Below are 20,507 nucleotides of genomic sequence, written 5' to 3'. Positions count from 1 at the left end.
TGGATGAAAATGTTTATTTAACATTTTATATACTACCTTCCCCTCTACAGCTTCAAAGTGGTTTCCAAAGAAAAAGAGCAACACAACATACTGTAATATCAAAAAAGCCATATAATTTCAATTATTGCTTTTCTTCTTGTAGTGTTGAATATAGGGATCTAATCAGATTGTGGAGGTCATTTTAGAAAGGTTTTTTTTACATGTAAAGCCTATCATACAGGGGTGTAGCCAGACCTCATGGTGGGAGGGGGCCAGAGCACGAGGTGGGGAACCACATTTTGGGTGCCGCACCACCGCATTGCCTGCCCTGCTCTGTCTAACTTTAGGTGTGGCCATTTGCATCAACTGAAATGTGGTGCAAATGCACATACCTAAATTGGGCGCGTATCCCTCGTATTCAACATACAACATACGTATATACCCATGACCCTCCCAATTCTGTGCCCTGTTTTTTACTTGCATGTAAAATTTAGGTGTAGATCCTACACCTAAATTTACATCTGTAAGTTCCAATTAAATCTAATTAGTGCCAATAATTGTTAAAAAGCCAATTATTGGTGCTAATTAGCTCGCTATTCAATTAAAGCTGCACGGGCAATTTTTGATGACTTATAGAATTACTACTACTACTACTATTTATCATTTCAAAAGCGCTACAAGGCATACGCAGCACTGTACACCATACACATAAAGACAGTCCCTGCTCAAAGAGCTTACAATCTAGATAAGACAAACAGACAGAACAATTAAGGGTAAGGGAAAAAATAGGTGAGTTTAAAGGACAGGGCAAGTGAGTAGTGGTTAGGAGTCAAAAGCAGTGGTAAAGAGGTGGGCTTTAAGTTTGGACTTGAAAACGGCCAAAGATGGGGCAAGACGCACAGGCTCAGGAAGTCTATTCCAGGCATGAGGTGCAGCAAGACAAGGAACGGAGTCTAGAATTAGCAGTAGAGGAGAAGGGGGACGGATAAGAGAGATTTATCTACAGAACGGAGTACCCGAGGGGGGGCGTAGGGAGAGACGAGAGTGGAGAGGTACTGGGGAGTGGCAGAGTGAATACACTTATAGGTCAATAAGAGAAGCTTGAACTGAATACGGAAACGGAGAGGGAGCCAGTGAAGTGACTTAAGGAGGGGGCTAATGTGAGCATAGCGACTTTGGCGGAAAATGAGTCACGCAGCAGAGTTTTGGACTGATTGAAGAGGAGAGAGATGGCTAAGAGGGAGGCCAGTGAGAAGTAGGTTACAATAATCAAGACGAGAGGTGATAAGAGTGTGGACAAGGGTTCTGGTAGAGTGCTCAGAGATGAAGGGACAGATTTTGTTAATGTTATAGAGAAAGAAAGGACAGGTTAAGGGGATAACTGCCAATTAGTGCAAATTAGTACCAATAAATGGCAATTACTGGTTGTTAAAACCAGTTAGCATCAAATTAAACAATTTAACCCCCCCCCCCCCCCCCCCCCCCCCGGTTTACAAAGGTGCACTAGCGGCTACTGTGCAACAACACTGACACAGTCCACTCAAAGTGAATGGGCTAAGTCGGCATTATTGCACCAACAGTCACTAGCATGGCTTTGTAAACAGGGGGGTAATTTAGGTGTGTAACTGTTCTATATATTGCATGAGCAACTTTGCATGCCAAGCGTAAACTTCGACATCCATCTTTACAGAATTTGGGTGAAAGTGTATTATGTTAATTGAATAAAAAAAGATATCAGTTATATGATTAGTTTTATTAACCTTCATTCCATTGTTACATTCAGAAATCACATTTGTTTCTATGACTTCTCTTCCTTTAGGAGACCAGTCAAAGAAAAGTGCAAGAACTGTGACTTTCCATTTAAGTAAGATGTGTTCCTCCTAGCCAAAATAAGTTTCTGAAAAAGCATTTCATCTGTCCCCCAGGGCACCATATCAAGTGGAAGTCCAAGCCCTCGTTCTTTAATACAGACTTTCTTTTGCTAAAACAATCGTACAACTTCACTTCAAGCAGATTGCATTTCATTGATTACAAGGAAAAGGATCAAATTCATTGGGCCCCTTATAGACTTAATTTTCTTTTTAATGCCAGTTTCACATTTCAGCCTGAAATTAGTTTTAGTACATTTGCCCCAGGACACATCATCGATTACCCAGAATGCTCATGATTTGGTTAGAAAACCTGTGTTTTACTAAATCAATATTTATAATAGAAATGCTGACCCGCATAGCCTTAACTACTGTGGTGTGACTGAAGCTACCTCAAAACTTTTTTTTATGACATTTAGATGCATATTCATTGCATACAAAGGCCATCACTTTTGATCAAATAATGGAGTTACCTGAAATCAAGCACAGTGTATATGTGGTGCAATAACCTCCAAATGTCCTTCATACATAGAAAGAATTGAGTGAACTGACTGTAACCTGGTCAAATGTTGGTTGACCTTTAGTCTGTCCTAGGTCAGTCCTGTGCATTTTTCAACCAGATCCTAACTCAACAAGCACCAAAATCCAAGTTTTTTAAAACTGGTTGAATGTATCAAGCTTACTTCCATTTATACAATTAAGCAAGTTATTTTGGATTCTCTTATTCCCTTATTTGGCAGACTTACCCCATGTGGTGCATCCTAGAATGCACTGCACAGGGTCATGTGTCACGATTTTTGAAGATGGCAACATGGAGGCAGGAGTGAGTAGGCATCATTCCTGGGTTTTTTTTAAAGGTATGCTCGAGAGAGAGGTCGAGGAAGGGCCCAAGGGAGGGGGGTGTCAAGGGGTTGGGGTTGCACTACAGACCAGGGCCTTGTTTTGGGAGGATTAGGGATGGCGGTCAATTAGATGCCAATTTGTTTGGGAGACTTGAGGGGGGGGGGGTCAGGGGGTTGAGGGGTAGCTGGTCAGAGGGTCACCTCGGAGTGGTGGGGTCTTGGAGGACCCAGGCAAAGGATGTAGCATTTCTGGGGGGGGGGGGGGGGGGGGGGGGGCATAGGAGAGGTCACATTAGATGCCAGGGCAATATGTTTGAGGGATTATGGGACTGGAGGGTGGGGAGATCATAAGATCAGAAATTCTTTTTGGTGCTTCCTCAGACAGCAGCAATTTTCTTTTTTCAAATGCTTCTCTTCCTGTCAGTGCATGAGACAGTCACAGTTTACACACTGACAGGAAGGGGGCCATTTTGGCAATGAGCTCCAGATTACTTCAGTATTATGTATTGTTTTTTTCTGATAGCGTACACTTTTAACATGGCAGTAATATACATGGTCATTGGTTACTGCATTTTTTGTGGAAAACTTGCATTAGAAGAAAAGCCGTAGGAAGTTAATCTGTAGGGTGTGAGTTAATAATCTGATCAGAGAGAGAGAGAGACAGACAGACAGACAGACAGAGAGGCTGCAGTGAGTTAATCTGAGTAACACAGGGACAGAGAAAGAGAGAGAGAGAGAGAAAGAGAGAGAGAGAGTTAATAATCTGAGCAGCACAAGGACAGAGATTTGCAGTGAGTTAATAATCTGATCAACAGTACAGAAGGAGAGATACAGAGAGAGAGAGAGAGAGAGAGAGAGAGAGAGAGAGTTAATAATCTAAGCAGCACAGAGATTTGCAGTGATTTAATAACCTGAGCAGTACAGACATGCGGATGATCAAAGTCAACGCAAGCGCACAAGCCCATTAGTGTCGTTTTTGCGCACGCACTTACCAACGTGGGATGATCAATGGGGTTACCGCCAGGCACTTGCGCACATGACATGTAAATGTAGCAAGTCTCATGTAAATAGGGTCATTTCGCATTCCTCGTGGATGATCTAAAACTAGCGCCTCATGAACACAGGTGTTGAACCGCGTTATGCCAAAAAACAGCGCCGCAGAATAATGCCAGGTCCTAGCTGGCATTCTTGTGGGGCAGGTCCCATCAGAGCTAAAAAAAAAAAAAGTTAATTTCCTCTTTCTTCCCACACGTGAGCCGGAAGTGCAAAGCTGGAAGACAAATTATAGAACGCATTGTTCCGGGTGTGGGAGAGTAATTTGTCTGTACTGCTTTTGTCTACTTTTCTTTTTAGCAATGTGTGATGGTGGTATATTAGTAGTGCTTGCCTGCTATCGCATGCTTACAGAAGCGCAGGTAGGAGTGCAGGAGGGAGACCCAGCGAGGGCGGGGGTTGACCTCCAGCAGGTCTTCAGGCCGCTACCTCGGCAGCGTGTATACCATCAGCGTGCATACCACACAAGGATCTCGTTGGAGGAAATGTCTGATACGGAGATCGTCAATATGCACCATTTGAATAGCGAGGCTATTTTAGAACTTTATGCCAAGATAAAATGTGATATTGATTCCCGCACTGCGCGATTACATGCTCTCCCTGGACTGGTTAAACTACTGTGCACATTGCAGTTCCTGGCTAAGGGTTCTTTCCAGCACGTGGTTGGGGCTTGCTGTGGTGTGGAGCAATCAACATTTTCAAAGCATCTAAAAGTGGTTTTGAATGCCTTAACTGCACGTCACAAGGACTATACCCGCTTCCCGCGGAGTGAGGTAGAATTGCAGGAGTTAAAGATGCAATTCTTCAGTATAGGTGGCTTTTCCAATGTTTTGGGGGCCATTGATTGCACCCATGTCCCATTGGTCCTACCATCAAAACAGAATCGGTGTACCGCAACAGGAAGTCGGCCTACTCCATGAACGTACAGGCTATTTGTGACGCCAGGCTGAGGATCATGGACACTGTTGTGCAGTTCCCGGGGAGCTGCCGTGACTCATATATTTTGTCCAACTCAGACATAGGCTGCAATTTCGCCAATGGCACATATGGTGAAGGCTGGCTTTTGAGTGAGTAGCTTGACTGTTTGCACCACTGCGATGTCCCCCCCACTCTATGCCCGCAAAAACAGGGGTGTAGGAACATTGTTGAGGGAGATGGTGGGGCAAATCAGGTGGATGGGTGTGATGGGTTGTGATGTAAAAAAAAGTAAATACTCTCTCTCCGTTCCTGTACTTTTGGAAGCCAGAGGATTCCAAAAGTAGCGATGGGCCTGGCTTATACCAGCAATAGGGAACATTGATAATGAACATATGTGCATTGTTTTTTGTAGGGGATGCCGGATATGGCTGCAAGCCGTGGCTTTTGACACCCGTGCCGGTGCCGGTGCCACGTTCCCCCGAGGAGGAACATTATAATGCCTCGCATATCAGAACTAGGAATGTTATTGAGCGTACCTTTGGTGTGCTGAAGCGCAGGTTCCGCTGCCTACATCTTTCTGGTGGTGCACTACTATACTCCCCGAAAAACGTTATGCTATTATTGTGGCATGCTGTATTCTGCATAATATTGCGCTACGCCATGGGATTCAGATGGACATAGATCCAGCATTGCTACCTGTGGTGGGACACCACCTACGTCCTGCTGATGGCATTGGGACAGAGGCAATGAGGGGGAATCAGACGAGGAGAAACGTCATACGACAGTACTTCTCATGTAAGTTACACAGACACATGTTTTGGCCCATTTGCATTAGTTTTACTTCCTGTTAATTTTCATTCCTCCCCTCCCCATACAATTTTGGGGTAAGCTTACAGCTGCAATGAACACCCTTGCTGCATTTTGGACTCTGAAGATCAAAAATGTTCATTGCGTGCCAGAAAGACAAGCTTCTTGGCATTGACTAGAGAATGACACGGGGACAGGGAACCACAGTAACCACGGGGATGGGGACGGGGACAGAGGTCACGGGATGGGGTGAGGACGGGGACAGAAGTCGCGGGGACGTGGTCGGAAGAGAATTGGAGGGAAGGGACAGAGCTACTGGAGGTGGGAGGAAGAGGAGGTGATCTGAATGGAGAGAGTTGCTGGAGGTGGGAGGAAGAGGAGGAGGGGACTGGATGGAAGGGAGAGAGCTGCTGGAGGAAGAGGAGGAGGGGACTGGATGGAAGGGAAAGAGTTGCTGGATGTGGGAGGAGGAGGGGGCTGGAGAGAAAGAGTTGCTGGATGTGGGAGGAAGAGGAAGAGGGGATCTGGATGGAAGAGAGAGAGCTGCTGGACATGGGAGGAAGAGGGGGAGGAGAACTGGAGGGAAGGGAGAGAACTGCTGGTACAGCACAAGGAGGGAGGGAAGGGAAACAGAGATACCAGACCAAGGAGATGAAGGAAAAGGAAACAAATACTAAACCTACAGTGTGAGGGAGGAAGGGAGGGTGGGGTGGGTGGGCAGGCAGGCAGGCAGGAAATCAAGCAACCAAACCGTGGCAATCTGTAGCTTTGACCGCAACTCACATGCAAAATGTATGATAAAGAGGTCATTATGTATTTCTTCTCGATGACCACAAATGTGCCCAATGTGTCAAACATGGGTGACTGCTTGTAGGTGTGCTATTTTTATCAGCCTGTAGGTGTTAGACCAGTGGTTCCCAAACGTCCTGGAGGCACCCCAGGCAGTCAGGTTTTCATGATACCCACAATGATTATTGAGGAGAGAGAGTTGCATGCACTGCCTCCACTGCATGAAAATCTGTCTCATGAATATTCATAGTGGATATCCTGAAAATGTGACTGGCTGGGGTGCCTCCAGGATCAGGTTTGTGAACCATTGTTACTCTATTCCTGCATGGAGGATTGTGTGATGATCACATAATAGAGCGGGAATTGGTTAGCATTCTCTACTCGTTATTGATGGATTTTACATTTGAACTGTTGTGACCATTTTGTGAGCTGCTTTATTGGGTTATCTGCTGTTGTGACACTCCTTGTTTTCTCTTTAATTGTAGGATGTGCCGTCGACAATTCGACTGGATGTGTCTATACACTTGTTACCATTTCATACAACATCTGTGATTTGCCATGCAGTTGCCTGTTCATGTACTCAAGTCCTCTTGCCTTCTGTTGGGTCCTGCCCATCGAGACCTTTTTCCCCGCAACATTGGTTCAAGAATCCCACTTTACTGTGGGAAACGGAAACACCTGTATTAACTGTTACCAGAGTAACAATTGTCTGCTTGTCTCCTTCTTCGAGGTCTCAGGGTGTCTCCGGGGCGGTCTCCATCTGGGTAATATCCTCACGCCCTTGACCACAGCTGCTTCCCTCCTTTTGCTTCCCGCTTTTCTTTACCCCACCAGTCCACTCAAGGCTCCAGACACCAAAATGCAGTGCACAAATTCTGTTTATTCAGTCATATGAGACACAGTAGCACTGATCACAACTGTCCCCCCCCCCCCCCCCCCCCCCCCCCCAGCTGGCTGGGAAAACCCTCACCCCTCCCTAGGTTTACCATATTTTGTCCTCTCAAAAAGAGGACACATGTCCCGCCCCTGCCCTGCCTCTTTTGCATCCTCACCCCGCCCCCTGTCACATATTCCCCTCCCCCGGGTCACATATTCCCCTCCCCTGCCCCCCCCATCACCTCCGCTCCCCTTACTTACTATCTACTGCCCTGGTGGTCTAGTGACCTCTTTGGGGCAGGAAAGAGCCCCCTCTTTCCTGCCCGGAGCTCTGTTCTTGCCCTGCATCCTGTTGCTGTGACGGTCTCAGGATTCAAAATGGCCACCGAGAGTTGAAGTCTCATGAGGCCGTTTCAACTCTCGGCGGCCATTTTGAATCCCGAGACCATCACAGCAACAGGATGTAGGGCAAGGCAGCGCTCCAGGCAGGAAAGAGGGGCTCTTTCCTGCCCCGAAGAGGTCACTAGACCACCAGGGCAGTAGATAGTAAGTAAGGGAAGGGGAGGCTAGGATAGGCCCGCCGCCCGCCCGCCCGTCCGTCCATCCAGAAATCCAGACAAAAGGGCGGACTGGCAAAACCCGTCCGGACGCCCGGACATGTCCTCAAAAAGAGGACATGTCCGGGTAAATCCGGACATATGGTAACCCTCCCCCTCACTTCCAGCTGAACACAGTCCAGGCCCGAAAGAGTCCCCAAGCACTTCCTTGCAGTGCACAGGTCCAGGTCATAATTCAGAAAAAAAAAAAACCTCCCCCTCCCCAAACAATCCTCCAAGGCACAGTCTCTGTCCTAATTTAGAACTCCAAGCACTGCCCAGCAAGGTATAGGTCCCCAGTCACAGTTCACACCTCTCCTTTTACCTCTCACCTTTTCCTGGGAGGTAGCAGCTGCTGGATTCTTCTTCCCTGAGCCCACAGCCTGGCAATCAGGCTGGCTAGGACACCTTTTAGTTTCCTTCCTTGTACCCGTGCCACTGCAGCCATGTCCATAGACTCATATGCCTCTGTTTCCCTTGCTGGAGTCGCCTCCCATTCCCCTCCTCCCTAGTCCATTAATTCCTCTCCCTTTATGCTGCCCAGCTGTTCCTTCCAACTCTGATTATCCCCATTACCCAATCACTCCCCTCCCCCTCGACCCCTTGGGACTTGTAGTGCTCCTTCTGCTCCCTTTTCCCTCCTCTGTAACTTGCATGGGTTCCTGGGACTTGTAGTCCTCCCTCCTCTTTAGGTCTTTATGATACTTATCCCTTCCCGGAGGGGTGGCCTCCCGTCCCTTGGGATCCTGGGATCTGTAGTTAGACTCAGGGCGGGTACACCTTCCTGTCCTACTCCCTTCCTGGCTCCCTTCTCCCTGCATCCTCATGGGTTCCTGACATACCCTCCCCCTTAAGCGATTGCCTGACCTGAGACCTAAAGCCCTAGGGTCGGCAATCCTTGATAATGCATCAGCATTTCCTAATAATTTCCCAGCCCTATATTCTACTTTATATTGGAAGAGTTGTAGGGCTAAGTACCAACGCATTAGTCTGGCATTATTGTTTCTCATTTGGGTTAGCCATTTCAAGGGAGCATGGTCGGTCACCAATCGAAATGGGTGGCCTTCTAAATAATATTGGCATGATTGTATGGCCCATTTTATAGCCAAACACTCTTTTTCAATGGTGGCGTAATGCGTTTCATGCGGGAGTAATGTATGGCTTAGATACATAATAGGATGTTTCTCCCCCCCACATACCTGGGATAGCACTGGCCTAGCCCGACTCCCGAGGCATCTGTTTGCAAAGGAAAAGGCATACAAGTCCCACGGCCCGCAACACAGGTTCCTGACATAGGGCTACCTGAAGTTTCCTGAACGCCTCCAACTCACCCCTATCCCACCCCAACTGATTGGACTTATGGCCCTTCAGCATATTAGTTAAGGGGGTAGACAGAGTTGCAAAATGGGGAATAAACCGCCTATAGTACCCAATTAGCCCCAAGAAACTTCTCAGCCCTTTCTTGGTCGTGGGACAGGGGAACTCTCTAATGCTCTGGACCTTGTCCAACAAGGGCTTCACCTCCCCATTTCCCACCCTGTACCCGAGATACTTGACATAGGCGGTCGGTGGCCCAACGTTTGGGGAGGCTAAAGGGGGCGGGGTTAGGGGTGGGGCCAGGGGTGCTTAAATGCATAATTGTCTGATAACACACAGAAAAAATAAATAAATAAAAATAAAAGTCACAATTAATACCTTTTATTAAATTTAGATATTAGATATGTATCATATGTCAAAGAATAAAGTGGTTGCTCAAAGCATATACTAACCACAATCGTTCAACTGCAAAACACTATGCACAACTTTGTCCAAAACACACTCAGAACCTTACTGTACCATAAATATTACACTGGGCAGAACCTAATACAACCAATATACCACCCATACGGAAAATGCAGACCGTCAAACAATATGAAACAAGGATCATAATATCACAATTCTCATGTAGAGCCACAAAACATCTAATTCATGTTTAATGTGGGATAAAATTCCATATATAAGTAAATAAATATAAACATTTAATGTTGAGCACCTGATTCTCAAAGTGGACATATTCCAAACACTATAATGAAAATAATGCAATTCCGCAATTCCGCATTTTTAGGTATAACTTGTCTGGAATGTTTTTATGTTTGGGGAGCGTGCCAGGTGCCCTTGACCTGGATTGGCCACTGTCGGTGACAGGATGCTGGGCTAGATGGACCTTTGGTCTTTCCCAGTATGGCACTACTTATGTACTTATGTACTTTCTACCTTTGTTGTCTGGTGACTTTGTTTTTCTGATCATGCTAGCCCAGTATCAATTCTGCTGCTATCTGTCCTACTACTACTACTTAGCATTTCTATAGCGCTGCCAGGGTTACGCAGCGCTGTACAAGTTTAAACATGGGGAAGGACAGTCCTGCTCAAGAGAGCTTACAATCTAAAGGTAACAAACTATGTAGTCAGTGTAGGTATCATGAATGGGGAAGGTGGTTAGGCGCCAAAAGCAAGGGAAAAGAGATGGGCTTTGAGTAAGGACTTGAAAATGGGCAGGGAGGGCGCATGGCGTATGGGCTCGGGAAGTCTGTTCCAGGCATAAGTTGATGTGAGGTGTCCTCTTAACTCTGTTTCCAGGGCTTCCTTTCCATTATTTCTTTACTTTCTGCCTTTCTTCTTCATTTCTTGTCCTCGCTCCCTTGCCCCCCCCCCCCCTCCAGCCATCCACACCCACCCACCCATTGATGTTCTCCTCTCCTTTCTGTTCCCGGGCAGATTTTCTAACAGGAGCTGCTCATCCAATCAGAGAGCTCTATTTGAATGCAGATTAACATGCAGACACTCTAATGGGGAATTTTTAGTCAAAACACTAGCTAAACCCTTCGTTTTTGGATCAAAGTTCACATTTTTGATCAGAGCCATGCCCTAACATTAAGGCTGTAAACATTTTCAACAATTTTTACCCATAAATATGCAAATGAGAACCTCCCAAAAACGGACTAATTTGCATATGGCTTGAGCAAATTTGAGTACATAGCATACCAATCCCACTTCCTAGCACCTAAATTCTGCAATTAGATTTAATGCAAATACTTTTTAAAACTTATTTTTAGCACTTTAAAATTTCAGGGGTCAGTGCAAGTCTCTTTGGTGTGAACTGCTCATGTGCAGGAATTCATAGTAAATATCTCCCTGGCAACCCAGGACACCTGCAGCTAATCCCCCTGCTCTGCTCTCCCAGCAGTAAGATAATCAAATTACAACTGGTTTACACAAGGCTAGGGACGACTTTCACTGCTGCTATTTAAACCCCCCAGAGATGCAGGACTCGCAGGAGAACTACTACTAATACTATTTAGCATTTCTATAGAAACAGCTGATCCATCCTGCTGTGGCTGGGGAGGCATAGCCTCCCCAAGCCTCTTATACCGGGCGCCTATGTACATGACTTCCCATTGGGCAAAATGACATTTTTTTGGATTTAACGTGAGGCCCGCCCTCCGAAAAGAGCTCAGGACTATGAATTATCACAATCGTCCATGTATGCCGCAGCGTATTCCTGGAGGGGCCGCAGCAACCTATCCAGGAGGCGTTGGCAGCTGGCTGCCGCCAAATTTAGGCCAAAGGCATGCGCTTAAATTGGTAGAGGCCAGCGGAGTGCTCAAAGCTGTCTTAAAGCGTGCTTCCGCTGAGAGTGGAATCTGCTAATACCCCTTGGTCAAATCCAAAGTGGACAGATACCGGATGTTCCCAACCTATCCAACAATTCATCGAACGAGGCATTGGATAGGCATCTGGAATTGGTCAGGACATTCACTTGCTGGAAGTCGATACAAAATCGCCAAGTCCCGTCCGACTTGGGTACCAAGCCACTGGACTTGACCAAGGGCTATATGACTCCTCAATTACTCCAAACTCAACCATTCTCCTTCACCTGCCTTATGACCTCCTGTTTTTTCTGTGGAGATAATTGGTAGGGCCTCTGCTTTACTACCTTCCCCATTTCAGTTACTATCACATGCACTAGCACGTGGGTCTCCCCGGGACAGGGGGTCAACACATCTTGGAACTCCTCTAAGAGTTCCTGCACTCCTTCTGCTGGTTAGACCTTAAGGCCGCCCCTATATGTGGCTCTACAGGTTGAATCTCTAAAGTTTGGGGACCCAACTCTTCTTCTGGTTCCTCCTCCGCCGTGGCCATCAAAACCTCCCTCTCCCGCCAAGACTTCATCACAATTAACGTGATAAGTCTGACTTTTCCCTTTTCCATTACTCACTTCATAGGTAGTGGGCCCTAACTTCCTCTGCACAGTCCAAGGCCCCCTCCATCGGCTAGTAAATTTATGTGGGGAGTCCGGTATCATAATGAGGACTCTGTCCCCAATTCCAAATCCCCCTCCTTTTAGCTCCCTGATCATAATATGCCCTTTGGGACTCTTGGCTGCCTCTAAGCTTTTCCCTGGAATATTGCCCCATCCGGCGGAGGCGCCCCCTGAAATCATGGAGGAAGGACACCACTGATCGATCCCCCGGATTGGGAGGTACCCATTGCTCCTTCAGAACGTCCAGAACCTCCCGGGGAGAATGCCCATACATTATTCAAAGGGGAAACCCCCCAAGGAGGCCTGGACAGTTTCCCTACAGACATAGAGCACAAAAGGTAGAAGCTGATCCCAATTTTCATAATTTGAACCCAACCCCTTCTTGAGGAGGGCCTTCAGGGTTTTATTAAATCGCTCCACTAACCCATTTGTTTGGGGGGTGGTAAGCAGTTGTTCGAATATGGGCGATATCGAACGCCTCCCACACTTGGGTGAGGGTGTGTGACAGGAATTAGTACCCCGGTCTGTCAGGACTTCTCTAGGAAACCCCACTTCACAAAAGATACGCACCACCTTAGCTGCTATGGCTTTAGCGGAGATATTGCGTAATGGCATGGCCAATGGAAATCGAGAAGCCATATCCACAATAACTAATATATAGGCTTAGCCCCTACTGGACTTGATAATGGGCCCTACAATGTCCATCACCACCCGTCCCATGGGCTGGCCAATACGTGGAAGGGGCACAAAGGAATGTGCCCGGGCCCTTGCTCCGATACCTTCTGGCAGTTGGGGCAGGAGCTACAATAATTCTCAATCTCCTTATACACTCCCGGCCAATAAAAAGCGGTTCAATACCTTAATTAAGGTATTTTGCCCTCCCTGGTGCCCCCCCCAAGTGGATGATCATGGGACAACCTCATAACCAGGGGCCAAAATTCTCTGGGAATCACTGTTTTTTTTCATTCCCTCTCCTCCCGTCCCAGGGGCTAAGCTAAATAACAAACCGTTCTCCACAGTGAATCGGGGATACCCTTCCTTCTCTTCCCCCTCAACCTTCTCCCACACGTATTTTAAGGCGGGATCCAAAACCTGCTCCCTTGAAAAATTAGTGGTTAGGGTGGTGGACTTTGGTCCTGGGGAACTGAGGAACTGAGTTCGATTTCCGGCCCAGGCAGCTCCTGTGACTTTGGGCAAGTCACTTAACCCTCCATTGCCTGCCGCATTGAGCCTGCCATGAGTGGGAAAAAGTGTGGGGTACAAATAATAAAAAAAAAAAATACGGAAACTGTCCCTTAAGGGTGTCCGGGTCTGTAGGGAGTTCCCCTCCTTCCTCCACTCCCTTCATTGCTTGCCTCCATGTTCTTTGATTCTTCCTTTTAAGAGGTCTCCCTTTCTGGGTCTTCCCTGGCAGAGCCAGAATATCCATATGAAGGGAAACATTTGGGCCAAAGAGGGTTCGGACTCTTGCCTGCCCTTCCTGAGCCCTAATGGTCACCATGGCCTCCTTTTCCCTGAGGCATTGAGAAAAAGGGGACCAGTCCCTTCCCAGTATAAGCTCTTGAGGCAGCCTCGGAAGGACGGCCACGGATACCCAATTACTCCCCCTGGGTCCCGTTATCCGTACCCAATGTAAATCATATCGGGTCATAGTACCATGTATGCACTGAATGCCCACCTCCCCCTTGTAAGATTTCGCTTTACCCCCCCCCCCCCCCCCCCCAAATTTCTCCTTCACTTGCCTCCACAGCCCTTGGGACAGCATGGTCTGATCCGCGCCCGAATCTAATAGGCCCTCCACTGGAATTCCCTCCACCTCCACCCTGATAGGCGTGGGAGGTCAGGCCTACTCGCCCGTGGCACTCCCGCTCATCAGTGACCCCTCTTCCCGCACCTATAACACAGTTTTTCCTTGCTCCTTTCACTTCCCCCTAGTCTGCGCTCCCCTTCCTCTTGCAGGGGTCTAAACGGAAAGGGTCTGTTACCTCCTCCTTTGAGTGGTCCCTCCCTAGGCTTCGCCAGGTGCCGCAAATCCAAATAGCATTCCATGCTTCCTATAGCCTCCTCCAGCATTTTACAGCCCCTCCTCACCAAATCTACTCTTAGTTCCCCCGGCAAGCTTCCAAGTATTGTTCCAGGACCAACTCTTGCATTATCTGGAGGACTGTTTTCCTCTCGGGCTCCAACCACTTCCCCGCCAGATCCATCAATTTCTGGGCTAATGCCCTGGGGGTCTCCCCTTCCACCCAACCCAACTCCCTGAATGTTCTCCGATATGTTTGCCTGCTTAGTCCACATTGATCCAGGATCGCCCCCTTCAATCTAGCATAATCTCTCACCTTAGCCGGGGAAGCCACCTGAAAGCCGCCAGGGCCTCCCCAGACAAGAAGGTGGCTAGGCGGAAAGCCCATTGTTCAAGGGGCCACCCTACAGTTGTGGCTACCCTTTCAAAGCACCCAGGTAGTCCTCTATGTCATCCGTGTCCGATAGCTTGCCACACGACAGCCAATTAATATTCAAAGGTCCTACCGCAGCAGAGGCTCCATCTAATCCCGTGTGGGCAGGGACTGGTTCCACTGGCCTAGCAGTACCACCCGCTCTCAAAAAGTCTTGCAACAAGTCAAGCAAGGGTTGCTACTGTGCCCGGTTGGCTGCCAAGGACTCTTCCATCAACCAAGGGAAAATGAGAGACAACGGTTACCTTGTGTCAATGGTATCCGGGACACAGGATAGGGAGAATAATGTATACTGCTCCTCATTTCACGAGCACCTGCAAATATAGACCCAGAGTGTTGGTTGCGGCCACACTCTATCTTTTCTGCTCTGAGCGATGGAAACTATGGGACTCTACCTACCGGGACTGCTGGGGGTCCAGTGCGACTGTTGGTCCAGGCCTGTGAGTGGTTGACAGGGAAAGAGCATTTTTAGTCCAGCACAGCCATTACAAATGCTTATGTAAGCAACACATAGAAAGACACGAACCTTGTCCCACAGAACTTTGAGGTGAGAAAAATGGTACAGGAACACTGCTATAGGGCCCTGTGGTCCACCTTGCTGGGTTCCCTGTGCAAAGTAGAAGTACAATGACAACGTTCCACACACAAAAGGTTGCTGAAAAAGGGTACAAGTGAAAAGGGGCTCACCTTTGAAAGTATGGCAGTTTGGGAGGCATTCGAGTACATGATGTCAGCCATCCTCCGAATCTCTGTGACGATCTCCCACAGTCCGTCATGCATCTCACTTCGCATCTTCCGCATCTCGTTTCGCATCTCACTTCTGAGATGATCGACAGAATGACACAAGAGACGCATCTGTCGCAACATACTCCTGAGGAGATGATGTATAACACAGTTCCAGTCTGTCTGCCTTTCCAACATACTGTCAATAGGCAAGACACACTGTCCCGCTGCATCTTGGGATAGCGATACAGGGGAATCAACACTGTCAGTTCTCAGCGTTCGCCCGCAACACATGGCCCACATGTGGAAGACTCCACTGAAAGGGACCCACTTGCAAAGGAGGGTTCTCTGCTGGTACTGCCCTGTGTCTGCTGTACGTCCTCAGACACACATTCCGACAACACAGAGCTGAACCCCATGGAAATTGCAGAGGAGGGTTCTCTGCTAGTACTGCCCTGTGTCCGCTGTACATCATCAGACACACATTCCAACAATGGAAAACTGCCTTGCCAAGATATGGGAGAGGGTATACAGGCAATTTCTTCCTCCGCTTAAATCCATAATTGTCTTATAACACACAGAAAAAATAATAAATAAAATAAAAGTCACAATTAATACCTTTTATTAAATTTAGATATTAGATAGGTATCATATGTCAAAGAATAAAGTGGTTGCTCAAAGCATATACTAACCACCAATCGCTCAACTACAAAACACTATGCACAACTTTGTCCAAAAACACACTCAGAACCTTACTGTACCATAAATATTACACTGGGCAGAACCTAATACACCAATATACCACCCATACAGAAAATGCAGACTGTCAACAATATGAAACAAGGGATCATATCATCACAATTCTCATGTAGAGCCACAAAACACCCTAATTCATGTTTAATGTGGGATAAAATGCCATAAATAAGTAAATAAATATAAACTTTAATGTTGAGCACCTGATTCTCAAAGTGGACATATTCCAAACACTATAATGAAAATAAAATGATCTTTTCTACCTTTGTTGTCTGGTGACTTTTTCTGATCATGCTGGCCCAGTATCCGTTCTGCTGCTATCTGTCCTCAATGCAGGTCAGGAAGTCATCCTCCTTAAATATCTCCCTGGCAACCCAGGACACCTCCAGCCAACACCCCTGCTTTCCCAGCAGTAAGGTAAACAAACCATAAACCAATTTCTACAACTGCTAGAGGGCTTTGACTGCAGCTCCTGCTGTGAGGATGGAGGTAAATCAACAATTTAATCCCCTCAGAGCAGCTGGACTCCACAGCTGATCCATTCTGCTGCAGCAGGGGGGAGGCTTAGCCTCTCCAAGCCTCTTATACCGGACGCCTATGCATGGACCCCACATTTTAATGAAAGATCTCAGGCTCTACACACCAATTCTGCCTTGTCATAGATCCTGTGACCGGTTACAGGGGGCCTGGCTATTGTGGGATGAGTACCTCAGTGATCACACCACCCCTGAAGGGTTGCCTAGCATTTGAGTACTGGCACCTTTTTTTGCTAGAAAGAATGCATTGTAGATAGGTAAGAGAGTAAGAAGAGTTTGACTGATTTAAAGAAAGTTATACATGAGGTCAGACAGATGGTTAAGTATTATCTCAGCTAGGGTAGGAGTGGGTAAACATGTCCTGCTGAGTCACTCGTGTGTGAGAGTGAGACTAACAAGTAAGTTACTTCTTCTGTTAAAGGCCTGGTTGAAGAGCCAAGCATTAACCTGCTTCCTGAAGTAGAGATAGTCTTTTGTTAAGCGGAGCCTTTCAGGCAGTGCACTCCAGAGTGTGGGGACTACTCCGAAGAAGGCTCGCTTGCGGGTATCACATCGTGTAATGTCTTTTGGAGAGGGTGTGGTTAGGGATACCCCTTGAGAGGACCTTAGTATCCTTCGAGGTGTGTAGAGGGTCATCCTTTTCTTCAAGTACTTGGGGCCATTTCCTTTAAGGGCCTTGAAGATCAGACACAGAGTTTTAAATTTAGCCCTATATTGTTCTGGTAGCCAGTTAAGTTTTTGCAAAAATGGTGTGATGTGGTCACGTCTCTTGTAACTTTCTATGAGTCTTGCTGCAGCATTCTGAATTAATTGGATCTGGTGCAGACCCTTTGTAGTCAAACCAGTGTAGAGTGTATTACAGTAATCCAGCCTTGATGTTATCATGGCATGCACAACTGGGGGCTACTCCGGAGAAGGCTCGCTTGCGGGTATCACATCGTATAATGTCTTTTGGAGAGGGTGTGGTTAGTGATAGTTCTTGAGAGGACCTTAGTGTCCTTGGCGTTGTGTGGAGGATCATCCTATTCTTCAGGTACTCAGGACCATTACCTTTGACGGCCTTGAAGATCAAACATAGAGTTTTAAATTTAGCTCTGTATTGTACTGGTAGCCAATGAAGTTTTTGCAAAAATGTTGTGATGTGGTCTTGTTGCTTGCAACCTTCTATGAGTCTTGCTGCTGCATTCTGAATCAACTGGAGCTGGTGCAGGCCCTTTGTAGTCAGATGATTGTATAGTGCGTTGCAGTAATCCAGTCTTGATGTTATCATGGCATGCACAACTGGGATAAGATTTCCTGTCTCGATGTAAAGAGAGAGGCAGCGCAGTTGTCATAAATAGTAGAAATAGCTCTTGAAGGTTGCTTGGATTTGGGGAATCACAGTAAGTGTTGAATCTAACTGTATTCCAAGGTTCCTGACTTGTGATTTGAGGGGAAGTTCGTACTTCCCAAAAGGGATTTTGATGTCAGGTATGTATCCTCTTGTGTTAGGGACCAAGAGAAGCTTGTTTTACTTGGGTTTATGCAAAGTTTGATGTGTTTAGCCCATTCTTGAATTGATGTTAGACAGGTAATCAGTTTATTCAAGGCTGTAGGTAAGTCAGGTTCAATGGGTATGAGTAGCTGCACATCATCCGAATAGATGTAGAACTGAGTGTCCATTGACTGAATCAGCTCAGCTAGTGGCTTGAGGTAGATATTGAACAGAATAGGTGACAGTATCGATCCTTGTAGTACCCCGAAGGTCAGTGTCCATAGTGGTGATGAGTTGCTGCCAAACATTATGGATTGTTGCCTGTCTGATAGATAGGATCTGAACCAGGCAAGTACTGTTCCATTGATACCTGTTTCTGTCAGTCGTGCTAGCATGATATCATGATCCACAGTGTCAAAAGCTGCTGAGAAATCTAGCAGTACTAACATCGAGGCAAATCTCCTGTCTCGATTTCTGTGAAGATCATCTAGTAGGGATACGAAGACCGTTTCTGTTCCATAACCGGATCTGAATCCAGATTGACGTGGATCTAGCCAGTTTCTCTCTTCTAGCCAATCATTAAGTTGAACACAGGCTGTTTGTTCTATGAGTTTACCTAGAAATGGGATGTTGGATACTGGCCTGTAACTTTCAAGTTTGTCTTGGTCAAGGTTGTTTTTCTTTAGCAAAAGGTGAACCACTGCCCTTTTTAATGCTGTTGGTAGTTGCCCAATTTTTGTGGCACCTTTTGAAAGGCCCCTACTTGCCTGCTGCACTATCTTTGATGGGCAGGGGTCGAAGGAGCAAGTAGTTGGTCAAAGGTGTCTTAGGATTTTGTCAAGGCTCTCCTCTGTCAGGTTAAAAGTGTCCCATCTGTCTCTGTCAGGAGGGGGTGAATTTGTGCACCCCTGGTTGACTGGTTGGGGACTGGGTAGGATTGCCTGTAAATCCTAGTGGAGATTTTTAATTTTGTTGGCAAAGTATGCAGCAAAATCATTGCAGTTCAGTTTAGACTGGGTAGGCTGATTCTGTTTTATGGGTTGCAGTAGGCTGTTTACTATACTGAACAACTGCTTGGTTGAATTGGCAGCCTGTGCAATGCTTTGAGAGAAATACTGTTTTTTGGTTGCTGTTAAGGCTTGGTGGTACATTGCCATGTGCTTCCTACAATTTAGCCTGTCTTCATCCAGGTGAGATTTACGCCATCTCCTTTCCAGTTTCTGTCCTTCACGTTTAAGGATCCGAAGCTCTGGAGAAAACCAAGGTGAGCGTTTGGGGCATAAGGCCTTTTTTAGTGGTGCTGTTTTCTCTAAGGCCTTGGTTTAGTGTGTATTCCAGATGTCAACGTGAAAAATGGAGGAGAAGATAGTCTCTCAATGTCAGATGAACGTTACGTAAAGGTAATTCTAACAAGTATTGCATGTAAAAGTGGCATTTTCGATATGACATCTAAGTCCACATTTGGACATTTTGTTTTTTTTATTTGTACCCCGCGATTTTCCACTCATGGCAGGCTCAATGCAGCTTAGGTACTTATTTGTACCTGGTGCAATGGAGGATTAAGTGACTTGCCCAGAGTCACAAGGAGCTGCCTGTGTCTGCAGTGGGAATTGAACCCAGTTCCCCAGGACCAAAGTCTACCACTCTAACCACTAGGCCACTCCTCCACTCCATTTTGTGGGAGAGAGACAGACTTTGACGCCGGGCCCCCTTAGAGGCTGGGGAGGAGCAGACACAGGATTCCAAATTGGGTTCGACTTCGGCGCCTCTGGTTTGGCTGGCAAGGGGTCCCCAAGGCCCGCCAGCAGAAATCTTCCTCCAGCACTGTTCTCCACCACATTGCCTGCCCTGCAGCTACTTTCCCCTCATGTAGCACATGCTCAGTTTTGATGAAATTAAACATGAACAACGTGATGGGAAGCACTGAGCAGGGCAGGCAATGTAGCAGAGAACAGCGCTAGAGGAAGGCTTCTGCTGGCGGGGCTTGGGGACCCCTGCCAGCCAAGGTATGTGGAGTTGCAGCAGGGCTCAGGGAGGTGGGGAAAAATGTGCCCTCCCCTACACTTTGGGTTCCGTTCCCCCAATTTTTTGAGGTCTGGCTACACGGCATACTGGGGGTGGAGGGGGGGGGGGGCAACAGTGGCAGTCCTGCCCCGTTCCCGGCTCAGTCTCTCAGCAGCCCTGTAATAGCCCTTATGGGTGAAGGGGCACCTATATATGGGTTCAATGGGTTTCTGGTGAGTTTTGGAGGGCTCACATTTTCCACCACAAGTGTAACAAGTAGGGGCAGGAATGAACCTGGGTCCACCTGTCTGCAATGCACTGCACCCACCACTAGATTACTCCATTGACCTTTACGCTGCTCTACTGGACCTGAGTAATAGCATCTGAGGCTGGCATAGAGGCTGGTAAGTAACGTTTTTAATTACATTTTTGGGGGAGTGGGAGGTGGTTAGTGACCACTGGGAAAGTAAGGGGAGGTCATCCCTGATTCCCTCCAGTGGTCATCTGGTCATTTAGGGTATGTTTCTGTGGCT

This window comes from Microcaecilia unicolor, chromosome 8, assembly GCF_901765095.1.
Source record: "Microcaecilia unicolor chromosome 8, aMicUni1.1, whole genome shotgun sequence".
Taxonomy (NCBI): Eukaryota; Metazoa; Chordata; class Amphibia; order Gymnophiona; family Siphonopidae; genus Microcaecilia; species Microcaecilia unicolor.
The sequence above is the reverse complement of the archived record's forward strand: the minus strand, read 5'-3'. Positions refer to the sequence as shown.